The sequence below is a fragment of the Bison bison genome, unplaced genomic scaffold, assembly GCF_000754665.1.
Source record: "Bison bison bison isolate TAMUID 2011002044 unplaced genomic scaffold, Bison_UMD1.0 scf7180017864259, whole genome shotgun sequence".
NCBI classification, from domain to species: Eukaryota; Metazoa; Chordata; class Mammalia; order Artiodactyla; family Bovidae; genus Bison; species Bison bison.
In genome coordinates, this window is record NW_011494831.1 from 5,592,567 (window position 1) to 5,601,229 (window position 8,663).

The following is an 8,663-nucleotide window of genomic DNA, read 5'->3' on the forward strand; positions in this document are numbered from 1 at the left end:
AGACTCTGATGCTGGGAGGGATTGGGGGCGGGAGGAGAAGGGGACGACAGAGGATGAGATGGCTGGATGGCATCACTGACTCGATGGACGTGAGTCTGAGTGAACTCCGGGAGTTGGTGATGGACAGGGAGGCCTGGCGTGTTGCGATTCATGGGGCCACAAAGAGTCGGACACAACTGAGCGACTGAACTGAACTGATAATCCCGCCACTCAGAGCAAATCACTTTTAACATTTCAGTGTAATTAGATGTTGGAAAGCATCATTTTTCTTGGCCTCCATTTATATAAATCTACATTAAAAATAGAATTATATTTCCCAATTTTTTTTACTTACCAATATTTTATGACCATTTTTCTAAAAAATATTAATCATTATTTTTGCTGACTATACGGTGGCCATGAATAAGTTATAATTCATGTAGTATTGTAATTTTCTTTGATTCAGGTTTATTTTTCATTTTATAGACAATGCTGAGATAAGCACCCTTGCACATTTCTATATACAAGACCAATTATTTCCTTGGGATAAAGTTTAAAAAGTGGAATTGCTGGATCTAGATAAGATTTTACAGAGAATTTCAGTTTTGAGCTAGGTTTTAAAGAATAAGACAGATTTAATTGGATGGAGACTCTGAAGTGAACAACAATATTACATTTCCTGAAACCTAAATTAATGAGATATTAGGTTATTTGAAATATAAAGAACATTAAAAATTTCACAATGCCCAATTTGTGACCCTCTTTTTTGAATATATTAATATTAGTTATACAGGTTAAAATCTTATGAGTGTAAGTGTACAAAGCTAGGTCATTTTCTCAGGATATAATAGCTTATCCTGGTTAAGACAAACATGATGTGACTCATTCACTTCTTCATTTGTGCATCATTTACTTCATAGATATTTACTTAGTATAAGTGCAAGGTGGTGTGATAGGCCAGTGAATACACTGAAATATGTGGGGGAAGGCCATGCTACAAACCTTCACAAAATTTGACTTATATTTTCTGGTTTTTTCTTTGTTACAGGTTTTCTAAGTCAGAATATATTTATATGAGTCAGGTATATCTGAAAATGTGCTAATATTATTACTTTGAAAGCAAGTGATCTAAGAGACTGCTTTTCTCTACTATTTCATTTAATCTCTGTGAAACATTTTTACCCTTAGTTAGAGTTTTAATCAGAAATTCACATAGAACTTTCACACTCAATTTATGATCCAGGGTATGATGAGGGTTTTTATAGACAACAATAAAAGGTAATTTAGACTATTAGTTCTTTAGTGGGGTTCAGACTCATTTTTTTTTTTTTTTAACTTTTTGTAGTACGTTGGTCTGAGCAATGTGTATGAGTTCGATGAATGACAGAAAGGCAGTTGTGGCAAGACAGATTGCCAGGACATGAGGTCTGAGAACTAACAGGGAGCAAAATGTATATGGTCTCTATCCGTAGATAAGGAGTTGTGAATTTATCTGTCTTTATATTTAAATATTTAGTTCAAAATATATTTTCTTTCATAATTCTACCCCAGACTAGTCCAGTTCATATGGTTAACTCCTGTGCTAGAAATCCTATTACACTTTTCACCATGGCATATGATCTAGCCCTTAACTTTTGTTTTGTTTTGTTTTGTTACTACTTCTGTTATGTTACTCTTTTTTCAACAAGATGTCTTTTGAGAGGAAGTTCTGTTATGGATAATTTTGACTAGTGTAATTCTAGACACATAGTAGATATCCCATAAATATTGGTTGATTACAATTCCTGAGAGGTTGGGGTGGGAAAGGAACAAATTAAAAGAAAAAAATGGATGGATGATATGAAAATATACGTCATAACCATTGAGAAGATTAAGTCCTTTGTGTAAAGATTGGAGAAACAAACCATTACAAAATTATTTTCTGATCATTTTTGTCTCCTGTTTTAAGCCATGTTTTAGTTGTCAGTTTTTATTTTTAAATACATCTATCATTAATTTGTTATTTCAGTAAGAAAAGTCTATATTATCTTTCTTCCTGTCCTGATTTAATATTCATTCTTGTCAAATAGTTTGGTCACGGCTCAGATGTTACTGTGAAATTGAGAAGAGTACAGCATTGTTCTGCTATGCTTTTGAAAAACTGCTGTATCTTTTATATTAGGTAAATAGACACAGTCCCAAAAAAGGATATACATTTCCATTCTAATTCTTTTCATGCTGTCGTTGCATAAAGCATGTCCTAAGAGCCAAGGATGAACAAAAACTGCTTCTTAAAGAAGAAAGGATAAAGCAAGATAAAGACATCAAAGCTGTTGCCAATACATTTTATCCTGAAAGAAATTACCAGAAAGGATCAGAACTTAATGGAAAGGGGTTACTGTTATAAATCTTTCTGAGAATTTCAGAAGGGAGTAGGAAATTTTCAGAGGAGGAGATATATTTATTCAGTTGACAATAGTCCTGTGAAATTTTCTAGTTAATTCAAACAAAAGGCAAAAGCTTTAATATATCTACTGGGTAAACGATGTTTTAAAAATCAGGGAAACACATCTAAAAATGCTTAAAGTGAAAAATGTCTAAGGCCATTTTGCTGAAAAACTTTTAAAGACACTTTCAAGTTTTCTCAAAGTACAGTTCCAAGTTCAATGCAAACTCTGTGAAAAACGGTTTCACTGAGAACCAGCATCAACTGATTGTTAGGTCTAAGGTTTCCCATGGTGCCAGGTACTGAAGAAGAGTTTTTTTTTTTTTGTAGTTTTGCAATGTATGATTTGTTCAACAAGTACTCTAAAGTCCCACTTCCTGCAAGGCATTGTGTGCCAGGGAATGTAGAAGATTCAAAGGTGTTTGAGGTAATTATCACGCCCTTAAGGAGAAACAACAGGTAGAGAAAGTAACAATTGCTGACATCTTTAAGAAAGCTTGTCAAAATTAATTTAAACCAAACTCATGACTTATACAGAGAACTAAAATATCCCATAGTTTGCTTCAAGTAATATTTTATTCTAGTTATATATTTGATTTCTCTTTTGTGGTCTGTGTGAGACTTAGGACTTTCCCCTTTGGCCCTATTGAACTGTATCATCTGTCCCCTGAGGAACCTAGCCCCGCTAAGAGTATAGGGCAGTTGTGAGTCCAGAGTCTATAGTGGAGACCTTATATTAGAAGATCCCTCCCAGCACTTAGCATTTTATTTGTGTTTCATAATTCCCCTCTAACTTAGTTCTGCCTAATGGCTTTATTGAGTTGATACAGTGATTAAATACGTTTGTAAATCACTTAGCAAATTACCTAGTAATCGCATAGTAAACACATATTGTGTACACGCTGAGTCGCTTCAATCACGTCCAACCCTTTGCGACCCTATGGACTATAGCCCACCAGGCTCCTCTGTCCATGGGATTCTCCAGGTAAGAATACTGGAGTGGGTGGACATGACTTCCTCTGGGGAATCTTCCTGACCAGAGATCGAACCTGCATCTTTTAAGTCTCCTGAATTGGCAGGGGTATTCTTTACCACTAGCACCATCTGGAAAATCCATTAAATGGTATTAAATCAAATAATATATTCTCTGTTTAGAACTCTCTAACTGCTTTCCATTGTACTTAGAATCAAAACTGCTGCTTACCACTTAAGATGTCCTACAATGCCTTTACAAAAATCTGTCCACTTGCGTTAGTGCCTTCTGGCATAACTCTTTCCCTATATTTCATATTCCTCTGTCACCCTAGGCTTCTTGCTATAACTGAATGGTGCTAAGCACCCTCGCTCCAGGGATCTCTAAACTTGTTTTCTCTTTTATTTACAAAATCTCCTCAACAAAATTGTTGAGTGGCTCCCTCACTCCCATAGTCACATGGAACATTTTTCATGACAGTTCTGTATCAGTGCCATTTCCTCAGACATACTTTACTTGGCTGTCATATCCAGCGGCAATTCCCCTCAGTGGTGTCCTAGTTGCTTTTTATCCCCCTGTACTAATTAGCACTTAAATTGTTTGTTAACTTATTTATCTTTGGCATCCTTACTAGACTATAATTTAGAAAAGAACCTGTAAAGCAAGGACTTTTTCTCTCTGCTTAACTGTTTCATCCTGTCCCTATAACAATGCCTCACATACAGAGATACTAAAAACATTTTTGTATGGAAAAAATGACTGGAAGTATTTATTTCTATGGATAACAAAGTTCTGTGCTGCCAAAAGCTATTTCTAGAGAAAAAGGACACTATTAGGATTTAAGTCCTTTATCCATGGTTTCTTTTTTTTTTTTTTTTAATTTTATTTTATTTCCAAACTTTACATAATTGTATTAGTTTTGCCAAATATCGAAATGAATCCACCACAGGTATACATGTGCTCCCCATCCCGAACCCTCCTCCCTCCTCCCTCCCCATACCATCCCTCTGGGTCATCCCAATGCACTAGCCCCAAGCATCCAGTATCGTGCATCGAACCTGGACTGGCAACTCGTTTCTTACATGATATTTTACATGTTTCAATGTCATTCTCCCAAATCTTCCCACCCTCTCCCTCTCCCACAGAGTCCATAAGACTGTTCTATACATCAGTGTCTCTTTTGCTGTCTCGTACACCGGGTTATTGTTACCATCTTTCTAAATTCCATATATATGCGTTAGTATACTGTATTTATGTTATTACTCAGCCATTAAAAAGAATACATTTGAATCAGTTCTAATGAGGTGGATGAAACTGGAGCCTATTATACAGAGTGAAGTAAGCCAGAAGGAAAAACATAAATACAGTATACTATCCATGGTTTCTTGAATCAACATAGTCTTTTTAAAAGTAGAAAATAAAAGTTTTTAATTTCAAAGAGTACAGCCTCGGTAGGTGAGAACAGTTAGGGAACATCAGGTAAGATCAGCTCACACTTATTTGTTGTATCTCAGTTGTAAACTTTAAAAGTTAGTCTTAATTTTTTATCATAGTGATTACCTAGTGACCATTAAAAATAAAAATGCATATAGAGTTTTACAATTGTGAGCCCTGCACTTCATGCTAACAAACAAGATAGGTTACTAGTAATCTAAATATTACTTTTAAAGTCCAAAGACTGAGTGATAGTTTTATAGTTGTTAGACCGCAATTTCACAATAGAGTCTGTGCTGTTCTATCTTGCTTTCTAACTGCTTTATGTGCACATCTTTGTGAATTTGTAACCCCATGGACTGCAGCATGCCAGGCTTCCCTGTCTATCACCAACTCCCGGAGCTTGCTCAAACTCATGTCCATCAAGTTGGTGATGCCATCCCACCATCTCATCCTCTGTTGTCCCCTTCTCATCCCGCCTTCAATCTTTCCCAGCATCAGGGTCTTTTTCATTTCCTGTCACCATGTAATAATTTCGATGAAGTCAGGAAAAGGCATGAAGAGTTTGACAGGATAGATTTTTAGTTAAACATTTATAGTACATAGTGTTTGTAATATAAATCCACGATTAAAATGTCTTCCATTAATTTAAGAAAATATTCATTTATTCATTCAGCAAATATTTGTTTACCTACAATGTGCCAGACACTAAAGATATGTGAATGAACAAAACACACGAAAAAAACTTGGGCAAAAAAAGTTTCTTCAATAACCTCTACCAAATTTCCCTCTTTGTAAATCTGTCATGGGTGAATTTAAATATACTGACTTTTTTCCAATTTCCAATTTGTATTTTGCAAACACCTATTGCTTTTAAAGCATAGATTTGGCTACTTGAATAACTAAATAATGGAATTAAAGATTTTATTCTGAAGGAACTGCTTTAATTGAGGGAAGGGAGCCTATACTTGAAAATACTAAGTTAACATACACATATGCATATCAAAGAAGAGATTCAAGATGATTGATGAACATCTTTGATGTTTAGAGACAGGTCACTAGATTTGAAATCAAAGAGACTAGGTTATTGAGTAAATCAAATGCTCATTAGTGTTTCCAGTGACTGTATACTTTCATTTGCCTTCCTGTTTCTTGGGAGGCAAAACTCTAGATAGTATTTTCACTTGATCTTAGGCATGGGATTCATATTTAAAGTAGTTGAAGCTTCTATAGTGATGGTTGCCTTCTCTGCATAACAAAATCATGAATACAGTAGATTCTAGACATTTACAGATTTACAATTCATGGTTTTAACTATTTGCCAGTGAAGGGGGAAAATACTTAATATTTTACTGAAAGAAATTTGATTTATTCACCTGAGTGAGTTTGTCTAGCAAATACTTAATCTTTTAGTGTTTTTGTTGTTCTGAATATCCTAAAATAATACAACTTTGCTTATTCTGTGAATATTTTCCATTAACTAAAAGAAAATTATTTAAAAATTTGAGTGTGTCCAGGAAATATAGGACTAGATGGAAATAAGTTTCAAAAGAAAGAAGAGGATGAATATAAATAAAATACTATATAATCAAATTTAAAGTTGCCTAACCCACTCCAGTATTCTTGCCTGGAGAATTCTGTGGACAGACTGAAGTGACTTCGCATGCATGCACACATGCAAGGCATATTTTTATGTATCATGAACCTATAATTTGGGGGCCAGTCTTTTCATTTAGTTAATATTAAATCCTACATTATTTGGATTCAGACGAACGTTTTTGTATTTTAATTTTTAGCATATTTATACTGTTTACCATGAGGATGGGTATTGAAAGTATTAAATTCTTATCAATGATTTACTTACTTTATTTATATAACTTTTTTAAAGTGTAGAGATATGATAAAAATTTATTATAAGCATTTTGACTATATTTACATATCAGTCAAAAAATCTTTCAAAAGCTTTTCATTTCTACTTCTGGTTGCATTGATGGTGGCAGGTTTCACAGCTGTGGTAGCATTTGCAGCAATAGTCTCATTGATTACTTAAGAAGAAAAATTCAAATAAAGAAGTATTTATTGCATTCTTACTAGACTGCATCTTAATGTGCTGCACATGGGGTATTTATAATTGCCTCTTATTATCTTACAGTCTTGTCAGAGAGGGGGAATTTGTGTACATTAGGCAATTAGAATACAGTCCAAAAATGACCACTTGAATTTAACCAAGCATTAGTATGTGTGACTAGTACAGTAACAGTTCAGGGAAGGTTTTAATGGAAGAATTTAATCCAAGAACAGATTAAAGGCCTGGCTTTCCCCTAGAACTTGATAAAGTGGAATAGACTAAATGGATCGTAAATTCATAAGTGAAACTGTGAGTGCTGAACTAGTGTGATTGTTGTAAGAAACTGAAGAGGTCAGCTGGACTGTAGAGAAGGTACAGGGAAGGGAAGCTTCAACCCATTACTGGGACCTGATGATGCTTGACCTGTCATGCGCATCCTCGTCCAGGAAGGAGTCTGAACTCTTTCCATTATGCAGTAGGAAGTCAGTAGTTGTGAGTCCCAGACCATTATAGTCATGAGAATTTTTTTCATGTCATGTACAAATAACTTTAAATAAATCCACATGTTTATTTTTCCTGATCCACACAAATATGTGGAGGACGAGAAACTCTAAGTTTGGATACAAATTGACCAGTATTTCTTCTTAGTCTAATATTTTATAAAAATTCTGAGATAAATGTGTAACCTTTATGAAAGTCTTACAATAGTTTTATTTTTAAAAGAATATGTGCTAAAATTAGAACTTTTGGATGTTTATAATTTGGATAAAATGCAATTTTCCAGGATGATTGAAGATCACTGGATGCTGACCTCTGAGCTGTTAAATATAATCCTGAGATGGTCTCTATAATAAGAATGGGAATTTGTATCCTTGTCGGTGTGCTGTGCTGTGCTTAGTCACTCAGTTGTGTATGACTCTGTGACCCCATGGACTGTATGTAGCCCACCAGGCTCCCCTGTCCATGGGGATTCTCCAAGCAAGAATACTGGAGTGGGTTGCCATGCCCTCCTCCAGGGGATCTTCCCAACCCAGGGATTGAACCTAGGTCTCCTGCACTGCAGGGAGATTCTTTACCGCCTGAGCCACCAGGGAAGCCTGCCTTGTCAGTGTGGATAATACCATGCACACTGTGGTCAGAACTCTATAAGTAAAAATAAACTGGAAGTTTTGGCCAATATCCACATATTTAATAAATAATTTTTAAAAGTCAGGTTAGTTTAAGAAAACTCTGGTAATTATCTAAATATAATTTATGGAATTTTAATTTTTCTGGAATCACAAAGAGGGAACTCTCTGAGGATGGTAATGTTAAAGAACAAAATTCTGCATAGGTAGTGTGACATTTACTCAGAAAAATTAAATCTAGGACTAAAGCTGAGAAAAACTGTTGTCAGTTGGAAAGATTATAATGACTGAGAAAGCATTATAGAGGACAAAGTCTTTGTCCTTACACCCTACTGGGAATCCCTTATGGTCTAAAACCTGTATGATAGGAAGTCATTTGAATATTGCATTATAATACTTCCCAAATATTCCCTAAAGGATCTGTTCATTTTAATGTCTATAGGATGTTTTCAAGGAATGCCTAATGACATGAGAAAATGATCACAAGGTGAATGGCAAAGGGAAACAAAATTATAAATACAATATCATTTCCATTCTATAATTAAACTCATTAAACAAATATATAAAAGTGAATTTCAGGACATATAATACTTTGGGGAGGTTCTTAAGTCATAAATTTTTGAAATTTTTCTCTGCATAAATATACATATATATAAA